At 43.9% G+C, this 18943-nt stretch overlaps 1 protein-coding gene across 1 annotated transcript in view; it reads left to right on the top strand.

The window, feature by feature from the left end:
• Window positions 1-18943, top strand: part of PPP1R14C (protein phosphatase 1 regulatory inhibitor subunit 14C) — an 89413-nt gene that overhangs the window by 61859 nt on the left and 8611 nt on the right. The window lies entirely within an intron of this gene.

The raw sequence follows: 18943 nt of genomic DNA on the forward strand, positions 1-18943 counted from the left end.
AGATATGCAGTTTTGAGACGCTAAAAGCAAATTCTGTCATTCAAAAGAAATACTTTTATTCGAAGAAGAAATTTTATGCCTTGTTTGTATATTTATCATCAAGTGTATAAATATTAGCGTAAAGAACAATGGATATCAGTTTGATTAGACCAAAGCATTTCATATATACTCTAAAGAGCGAAGGTACAAACAGTATAGTAATTGAGGATTTGATCAGTTATGAAAAAGATTGGTAATTGAAGTCCTTTTCATTTGTTCCTGTGATCAATCAGAAAAATTAGGAGATTCATTAGATGTTTTTTTCACAAAAGTGTGTAAGATTTAAATGACTAGGGTGTTTTGTGATCATTTGGCTTGAGACCAAGTGCTTATTTGAGCTTCAATCTTACAATTTCTGTTTCCTTTACGTTGATTAAATCTCACACTCAGAGATTTTTAATTTTAATTTTAAAAATTAAAGTTATTAAATATATTTTTTAATTAATGTAATATATATTCATAGTTTTGAAAGCCAAAGATACAATTAGGCTTATAAAGAAAAAATAACATTGCCTTTCCCATCCCTGAGTTCCTCTTCCTAAAGGTATATATTTTATATTTATATATTTGTATATATATATATATATATTACAGGATTTATATATTTGTATATGTATATATTACAGGATGTATATGTATATACATATATATAGATGTATAGATGTATATGTATATACATCTATATAGATGTATATACAAATATATATGTATTTGTATAGGCTGTTTTCCTGTTATTTATTCTTATATCCCCAAATATTCATTTACTATTTTTTTTTCATTTAGTGGCTTAAGGGGAAATATGGTAGTTCTTTCACTATCTGCAAAATTTATTTTCTCCCATCCCCTTAATAAAGTTATTGACCAGTATTTTGTTGAATCAGTGGTCAAGGTTTATACTATTATGATTTAAAGAAATATTTTTCAGGGCCAAGCCAAACAGTGAGATATGACCATGGCTCCTTTGTGGTATAACCCTTTGTTTTTCCTGGAATTGATAACTATCTTGTCTTTTATCTTGTCTAGTACCTATTGCTATTTTTTGTTGAACTCTCCAAGATCTTTGTCAAACATGTAGTATATTTTCTGTATGCTCAAACCCATCATTACTATACCCCCACCCCAGACTTTCCTCTTGACACTCCTATGAAACAATCTGGAGGAGTTATTCTCTGGATCTACTGAGTAGCTAACTGTACTGAGATTTCTGTTCACTGCTGTTCTGTTTGTTAGATGCTTTGTTTCTTAAATCTCAGTGTTACTCATTTTTGTGGGAGTACATCATCTAGTAGCTTTTTGGGAAAGGATGCATAGAAGGTAAATTTTTTGAATCTTTACATGTACGAAAATGCATCTTGATGAATAGTTTGGATGGCATAGAATTCTGGGATAAAAGTCATTATTAAAACTCAATTTTAAGGGGCACCTGGGTGGCTTAGTCGGTTAAGTGTCCAACTCCTGATCTTGGCTCAGGTCATGATTGCATGGTTCATGGGATTGAGTCCCATGTAGGGCTCTGTGCTGACAGTGTAGAACCTGCTAGGGATTCTTTCCTTCTATGTCTGCCCCTCCCCTACTCACTCTCTGTCTCTCTTTCTCTCTCTCTCTCTCTCTCTCTCTCTCTCAAAATAAATAAACTTAAGAAAACAAAAAAACCCTCAAATTTAAGGCATCACCTTAATACTAGAAATTTTGTCATTTCTAGTATTAAAAAGTCTGATGTCACTTCCATTCTCAGACCTTTGTATGTGACCTGTATTTCCCCCCTCAATTAACTTTTAGGATTATCTCCTTAGCTTGAAATTTTACAGTGATATGCTTTAGTGTGGGTCCTCTTTTTTTTTTAATGCTTATTTATTTTTGAGAGAGAAAGAGAGATAGAACACGAGAGGGGAAGGGGCAGAGAAAGAGTGAAACACAGAATCCTAAGCAGGCTCTAGGCTCTGAGCCATCAGCACAGAGCCCAACGTGGGGCTTGAGCTCAGAAACTGTGAGATCGTGACCTGAGCCCAAGTTGGGTACTTAACTGACTGAGCCACCCAGGTGCCCCAGTGTGGGTCCATTTTTAATTCATGGCTGGGTACTTTGCAAGCTCTTTTAGTCTGAAGACCTATGTCTTTCAGCTCTTAAAAAATTATTATTATTTATTTATTATGATTTTTATTAATTTCTTCCTTAGTATCCTATAATACTGTCTCCTGTTATATATTCCATCTCCTGGATGGAGCCTCTAATTTCTTATCTTTTTCCTTTTGTTGTCCCATCTCCTTGATTTTTTGTTCTACTTTCTAGAAGATATCTCTGACTTTATCTTCCAGTCTTTTTAGTGATATTTTAAAATTTCAGCTGTGTTATTTTTAATATTCAAGAGCACGTTCTTGATCTCTGTTCACTATTTTGTTTCCGTATTTCTTGTTTTGGGGGTGCATTTTCTGTTTGCATATTTCTTGTTTTGTGGATGCATTTCTTTTCTCTTTGGGAATATTAATCAAATGTTTGATTTCTTTGTTTTTGCTTTTAAGATTTTTCGGTTCTCTGCATTGTCTCTGTCTTCTCTGAATCTCACCTTTTTTCTTTCTGTTTTTATTTGTCTTTGCTGACTTTTGGCAGTGTGTCCACGTTTGAGTGTTAGGAGCCAGCAAGCTGATTGAATCTGTTGTAGTGTGAGCACAGCTTGTCCATTGGCGGGTCTCACTGTGGAGTGACCAGGTTGTAAACCAGATTTTTTTTCGGCGATATGTGTGTGTACGGAACAAGGGGACTACTCAAAATGTCACTATTTGGACAGCTTTCTACTGGAGAGATTTTTTTTTTTTTAAAGAGTTTGACTTTCTAAATTCCTTGAAGAGTTGATACTTTGATTAGAGGCCTTCTGGGAGCAAGGACAGGATGGAGGCAAGCAACCTCACCACGAACTCTTTTGGGAAAAGAGCTTCTTGATTTGTAATTACTTTGGGAATTAACATAAGGGTTAAAATAAGAAGCTATTTGGAAACTTATATTAAATTGTTGTGAAAGGTTAGACAAGAATAGTAGGATTTAGTCATTAGGTCATTAGGATTTAGTCATCAGAAAGGTGATGGATTGTGTCACTGAATTAATGTGTTATTTGGGAGGGGTAGGGTAGCTGCCAAGAGTGGATCTAGACTGTCTGGTGTAGACATGTCAGTTACTCACTGAATCATTAACCTTCTTTACTTCTTGTCCCAGGGGGACAGTTCAGGGTCTGGTAGTTAGGTAAGAAAGGTTGCACTTTCATGGGCCCTATTCGCCTCCAGTTGTTGGAATATCTGGGAAGCAAAATATTCACCCTTGTGAACAGCCCGGCGGTTAAGTGAAGACGGGGAGTCTTGCTTCCCCCAGAACAAAAGTATTCCTCATCTGGTTTTTATAAGGAGGTTTAAGAGATGAAAGCAGGTAATATTTGGATGTTCTTTGGAGTTCTAGAGGAAGAAAGTAGGAAAGGTAGTGGAGTTGACAAGCGAACATCTGTGTGTTCTCTGGCTCATGGTTTCTGGAGATGGAAATGGTGTGAAATGCTAAGGAACTGCAGAGAAGTTCACTCATCCATTAAAGGGTCATTTCAGAAAAGGTTGGCACCTGCCTTGTGACGATAAAAACCCCACAGCTTATTATTTTTCCAAAGTTCTGGAGTTTGCATTGCAGTAACAAGAGTTATCTTATCTAACCCTCACAAGCACTTGAAGAAGGAAGTTGGGTTACCTTGTCTGTGAGTTCACAGCAGTGAGTAAAGGGAGGATTGAACCCCGAGTTTCTGACACCCGATCTTGTGTACTTTCTTTCCCCCCTGTCTGGCTTCTAAACTACGTGACAACACATTTAGGACATTAAAGGACTTTGTCCTATCTCAACTAAGTGCCTACCAATTAATGATGTTCTTTTTAAAATAGTCCTCTCGGGAGGTGCTATTTTTTGATCAAAGGATTTTGCATACAATTCTATGTCACTTTGAAGTTAGAAATGTAAGGAAGACGTCGTTGCTGATTCGGGGATATTTATTTATAGCCTCTTTGCAGAGGTGGGGTGGGTGGCGAGAAGACTGGACTTCAAGACCAGAGTGTTGTGTCAACACCAGCACTACGTGTATGTGACTTTAAGCAATTCTCTCAACTTGTCTGAGCCTCCCTTTCCTCCTCTCTGATGGTTTTGCACTGATAATATTTTTAGCGGTAACAATAATAATAGCTGAATAATTAAGCATATGCGAGGGACTGATCTAAATAGATTACATGTATGAACTTATTTCTTCTTCCCAACAAAGCTGTGAGGTTGAGGAATTGTTATCGGGTAAGGAATTTGAGACACAGAAGGGCTTTGTCACTTGCCCGAGGTAATATAGTTAATAATTGGAGAAGTCAGGGTAAGCATGCTAGGTGAGTCTGGTTCTTTATAAGGTAATACTTCTCCATTACATATTAAACATGCAGAATGCCCCAGTTCATCAAGGATGATATTCTTGAATTATTCAATTTGAAGAGTACACCTTACAGAATGTGCTAATTTCATGTCACATGCTTTGGGCCCACGGTTTCATTTTATGTGGGAGCCTGGCTAATCAGAAAAGAACTTGTATTTTCCCAATTTCGGTTCACATTCCCAGCTGTGGACCCTTGATGCGCACATCTTTTCTGACTCGGACCCTTCAAAACATAGCAACATAATTGTCGTCACCACACTGTGGTGTTTGTGATTGATTGGTAAGAATGGTGTTTTAATTTTTTCCCCTTGAGTAAGTGCCATTTCTGATGTGGCTGCCATTAAAATAGAGCCGATTCAAATGTAGAAAAATAAGGCTTCTATAGAATGCAAGAAGAGAAGGAGTGATTTAATTTTGGTTCTTACATGGGTTTGAGTGATCAGTAGTGACAGCCGGGTGGGCATCATAGAACTCGGAGGTAAGGTGTTGGGGCCAGTTAGCCGGGCTAGCAAAGAGCTTCTTTTCTTATTTCTCACTCTTACACTGCATGGTTTTCAAATCTTAGGGTCACATAGGAGCACTTCCCTTGTACTGATATGGTGGACAGAAAATGTATTTAATACGGGCTCGAGGGCTCTGTCTTACCATCTGTTAGGGGACTTGTCAGTCCAGTCAGTGTACTTCTAAACATCTCTTTTTGTAGTTGACAGTGGCTGTGCCATTGCTCTCTGATAAGCATCGTATTTTTTTCCTGTGCGTTTATTTCATTATTTGAAAGAGAGGTTACGATGTCACATATGATTTCGGCAATCAGAGTCTGTAGGTCGATATGCGTCAGGGTTTCATGCAGGATGACTAAGTCTGTGAGTAGGTGGTGAGAGGCATCTCATTGGGTTCCAGTAATCGTCTGGGTCATGGAAATGTCATGGAACCAGAATAGTGCAGGAAATGGATGTGTAATCATGGTTCGCAAATAGAAATTGACCGGCGTTCCTCAAAAGTCGGGCCTGCTTGGTTGTTCTCCCCGTGTCAGTGGGAAGAAGGCGGAATCTCCTTTCTCTGTGGTATCATGGTGACTCCATCTTGCTTTTCTGACCAACTTCTGTGGGCGCCATTGTTAACTTACCCTGCTCACATCAGCTCTGTCTCCATTTAGCATTTCAACCTGTCCTGCAAAACATGGTTCAGTTACATGCTCATGGAGGTGCATGGAAGCCCTCGGAGCTCCTGTTCTGAAACTTGGCATTTTCGTTTGCTCAGCAAATGTTTGTTGAACATCTATGTGCCTGTAACTAATCTGGGGACTTCAATAAAGCGGTGAACCTGTGTGCCCATGTAAAAAACAGTCTCTCGGGGCAGCTGAGTGGCTCAGTCGGTGAAGCGTCTGACTCTTGATTTCAGCTCAGGTCATGATCTCAAGGTCATGAGATGGAGCCCCGTGTTGGGCTCTGTGCTGATATCGCGGAACCTGCTTGGGATTCTTTTTCTCCCTCTCTGTCTCTCTGCCCCTCCCTCACTCATGCTCTCTCTCTCTCTCTCTCTCTCTCTCAAAACAAATAAACAAACATTTAAAAAATTAAAACAGCCTCTCTTAAGTTCACAGTTAACTATGGTGAGAATTAAGTGCTTAAAGGATATTAAAATCAGAATAAAAGGACAGAATTGCCAGGGTGTCTGCTTATCCCATGGTTTTCTAAGTGAGTTACCAAATTGCCAAATGGAATGTGACTTCAGGGGATCCATACGTGATAAATCCAAGGAAGTGGCCGTTTCACTCTGTTTAAATGGGTCATAGTGCCCACCTGCAGAGGAACCTTTTCTTCTGGGCCCTCATGGGGTTTCCTCCAAAAAGACTGCAATTTGGAGCTGGGATGAGGAAGAGAGCTTGAATGCTGGATGAATGAGTTGAAATAGGCCCTTTGGAAGCTGTCACCCTGAGAACAATGTTTCTGAACAGTGAGAGAACTGGGAGCTTTCGAAGTAAGCCTGAAATCAATGCAAATGACATTCTAGTGGTTGTAGCCATTGGCTAGGAGAGCCTTACTATGTTTGAGCGTAATTAGGCAGGTGAGTAATAAAGGATTGGGGTTTACTAATCAGAAAGAAGAGTAACTTTTCCAAGTAGCCAAAAGGATTTTGATCCCAGTATGCCAGTTGATCGCACACTTTCACGAGGGCTTTTTATGCGCCAGGACCCCTCTGCCCAGGGACAAGAAGCCAGGCTGTGCTGGACCTAGCATTTGGACCCATATTTGAGTCTATACCCTGTGCTCTATTTCTCACTGCCTTTTTGTGAATTCTCACTAGGTCAGCACAAGCTCCTCTCTGGAATATTTTTAAATCTGATTAAGATGGTCTTCATGGAGGGGCACCTGGGTGGCCCAGCCAGTTAAGCGTCCGACTTCAACTCAGGTCATGATCTCATGGTTTGTGAGTTCGAGCCCCACATTGGCTTCTGTGCTGACAGCTCAGAGCCTGGAGCCTGCTTCAGATTCTGTGTCTCCCTCTCTCTTGAACCTTCCCCCCCAACTCAAAAATAAACATTAAAAAAAAAAAGAGAGATTGTCTTCATGGAGGAAAATCAACCCAGAAGGGTTAGGTAAACTTTCCAAAGGCATGCAGTCATAGAGCAAACCTCTGCATTTCTCTTTTGGTCTTTATTCAGCACTCTGCAAAGTTAGGGTGCAGTCTATAAGCCCATCCTCACTTCTGACACCAATGGTAAGTTTAGGGGTCACTAAGACCATACTAATGTTTGATAATTTTCCAGAAGGACCCATGGCACTCACTGAGAGTTTCTATACCCATAATTTCATTTTTGTACAGTCAGTGGTTATAGATGAAAATCAGCCAAGGGAAGGGTATGTGGGGCACAGTCCAGCAAAGTTCCAAACACAGAGTCTCCGGCTGTCCTTTTTTGGCGGAGTCCTGGAGAGTATTGATTCTCTCAGCTCTGATGTGTGACAATGTGTTCAGACTATTGGCAACCAGGGAAACTCACCTGAGCCTTGACGCCCAGAGGTTTTATTGGGACTTGGTCACAGAGACACAGTAGGCTGCCCACGTGGCCGACTTCAGTCTCCAGTCCCTTGGTATAATGAGCTGACATCAGATGACCCAAAGCCCCCACCCTAAGTCACCTTGTTAGACTCTCCAGCATGGCCCAAGGCCCCCAGGTAAACAAAGACACTTTTATCAAGCGGACATTCTAAGAGCTTAGAACCCTCCAGGAGCTGAGAGCAGAGACTAGCCCTCTTTCTGGGCAAGTGAAATTCTTTACTGCACACTCTTAGAAGCAGAATAACCGTGAAAATAGTGAAAATGATGATGACAGCAATAATTGTGACCCAAAGAAAGAAGGAGCTGCTATTATAGGAAGAGCCCCATGGGTCTTGCTTTGGATGCTTTTCCCCCAGTAATTAATGGTTGTTTTTTAAAAACGCATGATGGAGGACATACAGGCTTTAAAGGACAGTGGACCTTTAAGTGGTTGGCATTTTCAGGGCGCCTGGGTGGTTCAATCGGTTGGGTGTCCGACTTCGGCTCAGGTCACGGTCTCGCAGTTCGTGGGTTTGAGCCCTGCGCCGGGCTCTGTGCTGAGAGCTCAGAGCCTGGAGCCTGCTTCAGACTCTGTGTCTCCCTCTCTCTCTGCCCCTCCCCCACTCACGCTCTGTCTCTCTCTCTCTCAAAAATGAATAAATGTTAAAAAAAAATTAAATGGTTGGCATTTTCGAATGTCTGATTGTGATTTTATGACCTTTTCTTTTTTCATTACATTCAGAATGAATGATCATGTTTTAAAAGCTGATCAACCCCAGTTATAAATAGTGCCACATTCTCTTCTTGTGTTTAGACTTATCTGAACGGAAGAAAGAACACGAATTAAAGGCAATTTGACACTTGGCTTTTGGACTTCTGTATCTTTAGCAAAGGGAGTCACAATTAAAAAACAAACCTCACAGTTTGTAAATTCAGTAAGATTTCATCTTAACAAGATTCAGGTGTTTGTAGCAAATAATATTCTCCCTCATTGCTAATGGGACCCTCGATCAAGTTAGCTTTCCTAGTGATTATAAAGTAAGAGATTATAATTGTGCTGGATTTCCTCCACTGATTATTTACTGTGGTGGGATTATTTATGTGGACTTTAGTTGACATTTCTGAGTAGCAAGTGTACAGGTTCTAAGAGGCCTGTTAGTAAATGAAGGAAGAATTAAATGCCAGTACGGTTGAATACAGTGAGGGCCAATGAACTGTTCTGCCGTGTACAAATAAAGGTGAGGATTTGGGTACAAAATAATTAGTCCAAGAGCAGTGGTCTGAGTCTCTAAAATAGATTAATGGGGCTGCTTTCACCAGCACAACAAATTAACCTCTAAAGGCAGATAGTCAAGAAAATAAATGGACAAGATAGTGTCAGGTGGTTTTAAGTTAAAGGAAGGGAAAAAAAGACAAACAACCAGGATGCAGTTAAGACCTTCAGGAATTTATGTTGACAGGAGTGATTATAACAACAGCAGGCCCTAACCCTTACCCGTAACAGATTCACAAACCTCTTTTCACATCACGAAAAACAGTATCAGTTCTGGTGTGCACTGTGAGCAAATGAACCTCTCTAAAGATAAGCAATGTTCTCGGGGCGCCTGGGGGGCTCAGTCGGTTGAGCGTCCGACTTCGGCTCAGGTCATGATCTCGCGGCTCGGGAGTTCGAGCCCCGCATCGCGTTCTGTGCTGACATCTCAGGGCCTGGAGCTGCTTCCGATTCTGCGTCTCCCTCCCTCTCTGCCCCTAACCCACTCGCATTCTGTCTCTTTCTCCAAAATAAGTAAACATTAAAAAAAAATTTTTTAAAAAGATAAGCAACGGTCCCCCCACCCAAAGCTGTTTGTCAGTGCTGACTCACTGCCTGCCTGTCTGGCCTCCTGTGGGACCTGGATATGCAAGCCGATAAAGATTCACAGGGTGATTTTTAAATGCTTAGCTGGTTGTCTGGGTGAGGACATTTTGCCATTTGGGACGATTCTCAGGTGTTGCCATCGCTTTTAAAAGAGGCAAGTAATGGGGCACCTGGGTGGTGCAGTCGGTTAAGCGTCCGACCTCAGCCAGGTCACGATCTCGCGGTCCGGGAGTTCGAGCCCTGCGTCAGGCTCTGGGCTGATGGCTCGGAGCCTGGAGCCTGTTTCCGATTCTGTGTCTCCCTCTCTCTCTGCCCCTCCCCCGTTCATGCTCTGTCTCTCTCTGTCCCCAAAATAAATAAAAAACGTTGAAAAAAAATTAAAAAAAAAAAAAAAGAGGCAAGTACTACCCTTCCGTTGCCCTCACCTATGGCAAGCTCGGTGGATTTGGAAATTCTTCCTTCCCTCTCCCTGATCACACTTTGCCTGATCCCCATGTCCTCTGCTGGATGTCGGACTTTTGGGAAGGAGTGTCAGGTAGCTCCGTAAAACTTGTGTAGGTTGACTGGGCTCTGCTGTCACTGGGCAGTGAGACTCAGGATCTGGACCAGATGCCCCCCCTACTGTGAATGTGCGTGTTCAAGGGAGGGACCGGTGCATCGACTGGGGTGACAGAGAGGGGGCGGTACCCGGGGGAGTCACTGACCCACGCAGATCCCAACTTTCAGGATCTTCACCTGCTGTTTCTCTCTTCACTCCGCCCTGGACTCGTGTCGGGGGCGGGTGATGTTTTTTGGGAAAGCAGGTTGAGCACCCGGAGTTCGGCTGGGCGTCCTCTCTGGGAGCTTGAATGATCCACACAATTATGGGGATTGGTGACAGCACTCACTGAGCAGCAGTGTTAGGCGTATCTTCCAAAAATCCTTTTGTGGGGAAGCCCTGCTAATTAGAGGGCTACCGCATGGTATTCATTTGTCTTTCGAAATGACTCGAAGCGCTTGAAAGAATGACAGAAGTGTAGTTCAATTATGCACGAAGCGGTGATTTGCAGCGATGCTGTGGTTTCTCCTTTTCCGACTTTCTGACGGGCCCGTCTTGGACCGAGCGGCGCGGGATCATCAATGAGCGTCACAGATGAATCACTGGGTGACGAGGGAAAGGTCCCAGACGCCTGGCCATGGTGATAATTACAGAATGGGTGTCCACCTGCCGCCTCTGGCACAGACCGGAGCTGGCAGGAGGGGGTGGAAGCTAAAAGCCACAGGGCCCAGGAGGGACGGGGGGACGCGAGAGCTCCGAGCAGAGCGTGGCACTGGGATGCCGTGCCCCATGACAGCGCCGCACGGCAGACACTCCAGGGGGAGGAGGGACCTTCTGCTTTTACGGCTGCTGCCAGGCCAGCCCCACAGAAACGTGCTTTGGCTGTTTGCTTTCTTACAAGTCTCTCATGAATCAGGTGGCTGCGTGTTATATAAAGTCGGGTCTACCGGGGCACTGGATATGTTGCTTTTCTTTCTATTGCTTCTTTGATCTTTCGTGTGTGCACACAAGCATGCTAGGCTCCACCCTTCTCCAAATGCTTCTCACCTTCCCCAGCTCCCCCAGGTTGTGTAGATTTCCAGCGCCTAAAGGAGAACCTTTAGAATCTTCCTCCATAGCAGCTGGGGCCAGTCGATACTTTCTACAATCCCCGCCTCACACACACACACACACACACACACACACACACACACACACACACACACACGTAATTAGTGCACAAAGATTCTAGTGTCTCCTCTCTCTGCTCCTTCACTTGACGGCCACGGTTGTGTGATTAAGTTATTTCGTGCATGTATTCCTTTACTTTGTAAACCTTCGCCAGACACCTCCCGTGTATCGAACACCATGCCAGGAAAACAGAGGGATAGGGCTCCTGCGACTAAGTAGGAGTCACAAATCTGCACGTAGATGGTCTTGCCTGCTTTGTAACTGCGTAAGTCATGTTTTGCAAATTTTCTGCAGCTTGCTTATTTGCCCAACGGTAGATTTCTGAGATTTGCCCGTGTTGACGCAGAAGGCTCTGGTTCATTCATTTTTGCTGCTGTGGAGCGTCCCTGTGTATTACTGTAACGTATCCATTCTGCTGGTGATACTCACGTAGGCTGTGTCCAGTTTTTTATTGTTATGAATAATGACGCGTAAGATAACTCTGGATCTGTTGACTCATGTACACAGTGTGTCCAAAGAATATGCCAAGAAATGGAATTGCGTGGAAATATGTGCGCCAGCTTGCATGCCCACCAGCAGGAGTTGAGAATTCTCTTTTAACCTCATCACCCCCATGCCCGGCGTTGCCAAACTGTACAATTTTTGCCAACCTGACGATATCTCGTTGTTTTAACACACCTTGTCCTGACTGCTAGCTAGTGAGGTTGAACACATTTTTCTTGCATGTGCTCATGTTTCCATCTTTGGGAATTTCTGTTTCAAATCCTTTGTCCACCTTCCTTTGACTTGTGTTTTTCTTGTTGATTTTGAAGAGTTATTTATATATTGTGGATGGCCATCCTCTGACCTTTATGTAGGTTGCAAATATATTTCACAAACTGTGGCCCTTAGTCTGCTTGTGTTGTCTTTTGTGCACAGAAGCTTTACCTTTTAGTTGAAATCAGATTTATCAATGACATCCTTCGTGGCTTGTGCTTTTTAAAGATTTGTGCCTAAGAAATCTTGTGCTACTCTAGTGTCTGAAAGATAGTCTTCCTATATTTTGTTCTAAAACTTTTCTCTTTTACTTTTTACCCCCAGGTATTCAAACCATCTTGAATTTGTTTTTGTGTACGGTGTGAAATAGGGATCTAATTTTACATTTGCCGTGTTGTCCCAGTACCATTTAGTGAGCAGTCAGTCTGTCCTTACCCTGATGGATATGTAATCAGCTTGTAGATCAAATTTTTCTAATACGTGGGACTGACTTCTGGCTCTTTGTCTATCACTGCACACTGTGACATTTGTGTTACAATCAGTTCATAGCAAGGGCCTGGCGACCCCATAATTTTCTTATTCAAACTGTCTTAACTATTCTTGAATATTGATATTTTTCTCAGAATTTCATTAAGCTTATAGATTAATTTGGAGGCAAATGTAAGATCTATATGGTGGTTTGTTCAGGACACAATAATGGAAACTGTGAATTTCTCAGGGTGAGGGACAGGTTTGAGGAAGGGATAGGTAACAGCATGTTTACTTTTGGTCATTTTGAGATGGATGTGCCCATGTGACGTCCCTGTGGTGACATCTGGGGGCCACAGGAAATGCAGGCCTGGATCTCAGGGGTAAAGGCAGAGAGGAGATCTGAGAATATGAGGGAAATGGCTGGCCGAGGGATCGTGCCTTGAGGAGGCTGGGAACCAAGCTTTGGAGAATACCAGCGTCCCATCTGCAGGTAAGGGGGTAGAAGTAGGTGGCCAGCAAAGGGGAGCGAGGGGAGAAAGTCAAAGACTTGCAAAGACAACGTGGAGGAGAGTGGGCAAGACTCTAAAGAAAAGGAAAGGAAAGAAGAGAAAAGAGCAAAGGAAAGGAAAAGAAAAGAAAGGAAAAGAAGAGAAGAGAAAAGGAAAGGAAAAGAAAAGAGAAGAGAAAAAGGAGGATCTTATCACTCCACACTCACTAGAATGGCTAAAAACTGAAAAGACTGAGAACACGAGGTGTTAGCGAGGCTGTGAAACAAATAGAACTCTCGTACTCCTGCCGGCAGGAGTGTGAAATGGTACAACCACTTTCAAAAACTGTTTGGGTGTTCCTAAAAAGTTAAATGTGCATTATACACCTCTGCCATGGTACTGCTAACAGTTACCCAAAGGAAAGAAAAAAATATGACCCCACAAATACTTGTACATGTATATTCGTAGTAGCTTTACTCACCATGGTCAAAGACTTGAAACAAACCGAAATACCCATCAGCAGGTGAATGGACGAACACATCATGTTACATCCATACAATGGAGTACTAGTCAACAATATAAAAGACTGAACGACTGATACACACAACACTATGAGTGAATCAGAAACATTATGTTGAGTGAAACAAGTCAGGCAAAAAGGGTACATAATTAATATTCCAGTTACATAAAATACAAACTGTAGATAGAAAATAGGGCTTGGGCAGAGGGGGGATGAGCTATAGAGGGAGATGAGAAATTTTAGAGTAATGGCAGTGATCTGTTATCTATCTATCTATCTATCTATCTATATTTATTTAATGTTTATTTTGAGAGGGAGAGCGCCAGAGTGAGTGGGGGAGGGGCAAAGAGAGTTGGAGAGAGAATCTCAAGCAGGCTCCGTGCTGTCAGCACAGAGCCCAACACAGGGCTCGAACCCATGAGCTGTGAAATCATGACCTGAGCCCAAGTCAAGAGTCAGATGCTTAAACAACTGAGCCACCTAGGCGCCCTGATCTGACCTTTAAATAGGTATAATTTTATAGTATTGTGACTTGTAAGACAGATATATATTTGGTCATTCAGATGACCAAAATATATTGCTTATTTACAGTTCCTGACTCAGCTCCCCAAACCCTCAGAATTTCCCGAGCCATAAAGCAATGGGGACATCTTCTGCTATAATACTTGGTTGGGCTCTTGTCCTCAGTTCCTGAAAAGTGTCAGAGCCACAGAGGTGAAATGGGTGTCTTGTTATTTATAACAAGCCCCTTTCTACCATAACTGGGTTTATGTGGATGAGGAGATTTTTGTAAAGCACCTAAGGATTGGGGCTGGTTGCTGGAGGAACCAACCTTGCCCGTGAGGCTGGAACTTTCAGTTCTAGTCCCTGGTTTCCGGGATGGAAGAGAGTCTGGAGGTTGAACCAATGGCCAGTGCATTTATCATTCATGCCCAGTGATGAAGCCTGCGTAAAAACTTTGCAAGGACAGGGTTTGGAGATGCTTCCCTGTGCTACTGTGCTGGGCTCCAGGCTCCACAAGGACAGAAGTGCCGTTGCTCATGACCTTACCCTATGGGTTTCTTTATCTGGCTGTTGATGCGTATCCTATAATATATTGGTAATCTAGTGAGTAAATGGGTTTTCCTGAGTTCTGTGAACAGTTCTAGCACATTAATCAAATCCAAGGAAGGGGTCATGGGAACCCCTGATTTATAGCCAGTTTGTCAGAAGCACAGGTAACAACCTGGACTTGGGATTGGCATCTGAAGTGGCATCTGTGGGACTGAAACTTTTATCACCAGGTAGATAGTGTCACAGTTGAGTTGAGTTCTTGGACACCCTGCTGGTGTCAGACTTGCTTGTTGATGTGGGGAAGTCTTCACATGCATGTGTGTGCGCGCGCACACACACACACACACACACACACACACACACACACTGGAATTGGGTCCAAGAACTCTTTCACATTTATTGTTCATAAGTTATTTCTCAATAAAGTTGATAACCAAAAGCAAGCAGGAAGGAAGGAAGGAAGGAAGGAAGGAAGGAAGGAAGGAAGGAAGGAAGGAAGGAAGGAGAGAGAAAGAAAAAGAAAAGAAAAGGAAAGAAAGAGTGAGAGAGGAAAGAAAGAGAAAGAGAAAAAGAAAGAAAGAAAATAAGGAAGGAAGGAAGAAAGGAAAGAAGGAAGGAGGGAAAGAAGTTGTCCTTAGCATTGTCAAACGAAGAGACCTTGGTCAGGGCATATGGCCGTGAGGAGCGCTGGCCGGACAGAGTCTGGATTTCAGTGGGCAGAAAGGTCAACGCTCTAGCTTCCCTCTCTTCTCCCTTTTCTCCTTCTCTCTTTCTCCCCCTTTAGCTCCCTCCTCCTCCTCTTTTTGTTCCTTTCTAATTTATAAGTTAGCTATAAGAGAAGGCAGCTATTTAGGGCTTTTGAGCTACTTATGTGCTGGGAAGAGGCTATGATCAGAAGGGAGGGAAGGTTCATGGTCTGGGGGAACCAGAGCTTACCTGGGAAACACAGTCCTTTACATACGTGGTCAGCCCTTCCCCCATATGTAAAAATTAAAAGATTGCTGTGTCTATCACACACACACTTCAAGTCATTTTAGTTTAGTTTGGAATTAGACTAAAATTACCTATGCTGGTTGCTTAATAAAAAAAGATCCCCCCCAACCCGCACCACCGCCCCACCCTGGGCACCGTGGTACAGAGTGAGGGAGTTGTACCACCTGTTCCCAGGAGCTGAGTCCAGGTTTCTTATGGCTTTATTTAAATGTAGGGTTTGAATCCTGGTCTGACCACTCAGTAGCTGTGTGACCTGGGGAAAGCCTCTCCACCTCTCTGAGCCTATGTCATCAGACGGTTGTAATGATTAAGTGAGACGGTACATGAAACTGCCCAGAGCGCTTGTCACATAAAAGGTGCCCAGCAAGGATGAGTTGTGTCTGAACCCCAGCCAGGCCTTCAGTGCCCGGGAGAGCCTGGCACTATGTTAAACGAAGTAAGAGGTGCACACTGTGGGAAAGAGTCGTCCCCAGGTGAGTTCGTGACTAAGGAGGTGAACGCAGAGCATTCTCAGATACAAAAATGGTGCCCAGGACTGAGGGTGGGGGGAGGGGCCCAGGGTCACTTAGAAAGGTGTTTATTAAGAGACAAAACTTTCCATTGTTTTAAGGGAGGAGAGTTAGGTGGAGGGAGGGTAAGGATTGCGCCTGCAGCGGGACAGAGGCCCTGTTCAAAGATCCAGAGGAGTTAGGAGAGGGAGGAGCTCAAGGAGGGTGGGAGGCGGCGTGTTTGCTGCTGTGTGTGTGTGTGTGTGTGTGCGCGCGCGCGCGCGAGTACGTGCCTCTTTGAGTGTGTGTGTGCCTGAGTGTGTGCCTGAGTGTGTGCGTGTGCACAGTCAAGGGCAGGAGTCCCCGAGGCAGGTGCTGTGGGAACTGAGACCCCGGACCAGGCGGGATGAGGGAGGCCAGCGTGGATTTTGTCACAGCGCTTGCGGCCTTGCTGCCTGTGGTCCAAGCGCCTTCCCGTCTCACCTCTGTTCATTCATCAAATCCTTAAATACTTCCACCAACCTTGAGGGGGCATTTTATTATCGTCGCTCTCAGTTTGCCGTGAGGAAAACTGAGCCACAGAGAAAATAGTTAGCCCTGCAGTGGTGCACGAGGATTTGAACCCAGCCCCCGCCCCCCCCCCCCCCCCCGTTACGGAGTCCCCCTCTTAACCACGTGGCCACCCTGCTTCCTACTGTGTGTGCAGAGGGCAACTCTCTCCCTGTAGGAAGGGACCCATCTGAGATCTTTTTAGTATTTGTTTCAAAGGACCCTCCTGTGTCTGTAATCCAAGATCTTTGTTTCTCTTCTCTTTCCTTGCTCCCTGCGTCACCACGGCATTCGCGGCCCTGGGGACACAGGGCCCCGGCCTCTTGTTAAAGGCCAGTATGTGACGCGGTTCGTCCAGCTGCAGTTCAGGGCCTGGCCCTCAGCAGCCCGCAGGAGCCCTGCCGCTGGGGGACGCTCTCAGGTCGAAGACTCAGGATGTCAGGGAGCATTTTGAAGAGCGTTGGGACCAAAGCTGCTGAGGTAGCCTAAAAAACAGATGCCACTTGTCTCGAATGAAGGGTCAGGGCAATGTCTGTCTGCTTTTTAAAACTTCTGGCAGTTAGCTGAAATCCTGTTTCCCACATTAGAAAAGCAGAATGACCAGGTCCTAAAAACTGGTAGAGAGGTGTTTGGCTAATGAACGGTGTTCCTTTAAGGAGTGAGGGGGAGGGAGAGGAGAAGGACGGAGAGGAAGCCGGGCCATGGCTCCAGAGCACTGATTCTGGATTCTAGATTCCTTGTATTGACACAGGGCTTCTCATCTTTCAAAGTGTCTTGGAATTACGACCTTCTTTCAGCCTGTCGTCCACTGGGAGAGGCAAGAGCGGTCCCAGGCCTGGACTGGGCGAGGGCAGCGTGCACTGACCGTCTGCCCTCCAGGAGACCCTGCGTGCACACTTAGCGATGTCTCACGTTGACAGAGCCTGTTTCCGTGTCTGCTTGCCTCGCTGGCCTGGGGCCCCTGTCAGGCAGAGCCTCTCCGTTTCTCTGCGCCCCAGCACGGAGGGTAGAGTCTGGCACGCGGTGGGGACTTGGTGCCTCTGTATTGAGCTCAGTTGGCTTCAAGAGACCTGGGTTCAAATGTTTTCTTTGTGAGCTTGGACAAGTACTTAGAATGAACTAGAACATCCATTTTCCCCGTCTATAAAATGGAAATGATAAAACTTCCTACGTTAGATTCAACATAGTAAAATGGCAGTAGGCTACACAGAGAAGGCCTCCAATAACTGTTCATTCCCTTCCTTTTCTTTAGACTGAGCCCAGCCCACGCCAGACCTAGTGCAGAACCCACATCCACCAGGGACTTTCTGCCCATCCTTTTAGCGGGGGATGAAAAAGTCAAAAAGGAGTCAGGAATGCTCTTGTTTGAGTGTCACAAAAGAGCATGTCCTTTATGGTTAGAGAATCGTTTTCTTGTGGAAATATTGCATCTGGGGAACCACTTTGTTCATCCTTTTTATCGGCATGTTCTGCCGGCATCCGATCGGCATCCTTTTTATCTGCGTGTGTACAAGTCGTGTGGTAAGAGGCCTCCTTGAAGTTAACCCTTCTTCTTTATAAATGCACACGGAACATTCACCACCACAGACGCATCCTGGGCCATAAAGCAGGTCTCAAATTTTAAGAGATTCAAGTTATATGAAGTACATTCTTTTTTAAAATTTTTTTTTCAACGTTTATTTATTTTTGCGATAGAGAGACAGAGCATGAACGGGGGAGGGGCAGAGAGAGAGGGAGACACAGAATCGGAAACAGGCTCCAGGCTCCGACCCATCAGCCCAGAGCCCGATGCGGGGCTCGAACTCCCGGACCGCGAGATCGTGACCTGGCCGAAGTCGGACGCTTAACCAACTGCGCCACCCAGGCGCCCCACGAAGTACATTCTTTAAATAATATAATGAAATTAGAAATTGGTAACAGAAAGTTGTCTGAAAAATCCCCGGATATTTGGAAACTGAATGATACATTTCTAAATAACTCCTGGGCCAAAGGAGGAATCACATATGAAATTAGAAACTATTTTGAAGTGAAGGAAGTGAAAACCAATTATATCAAAAACCTGTGAGATGCAGCCAAAGCAGCGCTTGGAGGTGAGCATAGGATACGAAACGTCTGTATTAGGGAAGCTTTCTAATAAATGACTCTAGAGTTTACCTTAGGAACTAGGAAGCGAAGAGCAAATTCAACTCAAAATAAGGTGAAGAAAGGAAATAATGAAGATGAAATCAGAAATCAGTGAAATATAAGCCAGAAAATCAATAAAGAAAATCAGTGAAGCAAAAGCTTATTCTCGGAAAAGAGCAATACAATTGCTAATCTTCTAGTCTAAGTGGAAATAAAGATAGGAGACAAATTACCAATATCAAGAATGAGAGAGGTGACATCACTCTAGAGTCTACAGATGTAATGAACCTCATGCCAATAAATTCAGCAACTTACATGAAATAGACAAATGTCTGTAAAGACATAACCCACCAATACATACAAAGCAAAGCAAAACAAAACAAAAAACTCCAGACCCAGGTGGCTTCACAGGGGAATTTTCA

This window comes from Felis catus, chromosome B2 (assembly GCF_018350175.1).
Source record: "Felis catus isolate Fca126 chromosome B2, F.catus_Fca126_mat1.0, whole genome shotgun sequence".
NCBI lineage: Eukaryota > Metazoa > Chordata > Mammalia > Carnivora > Felidae > Felis > Felis catus.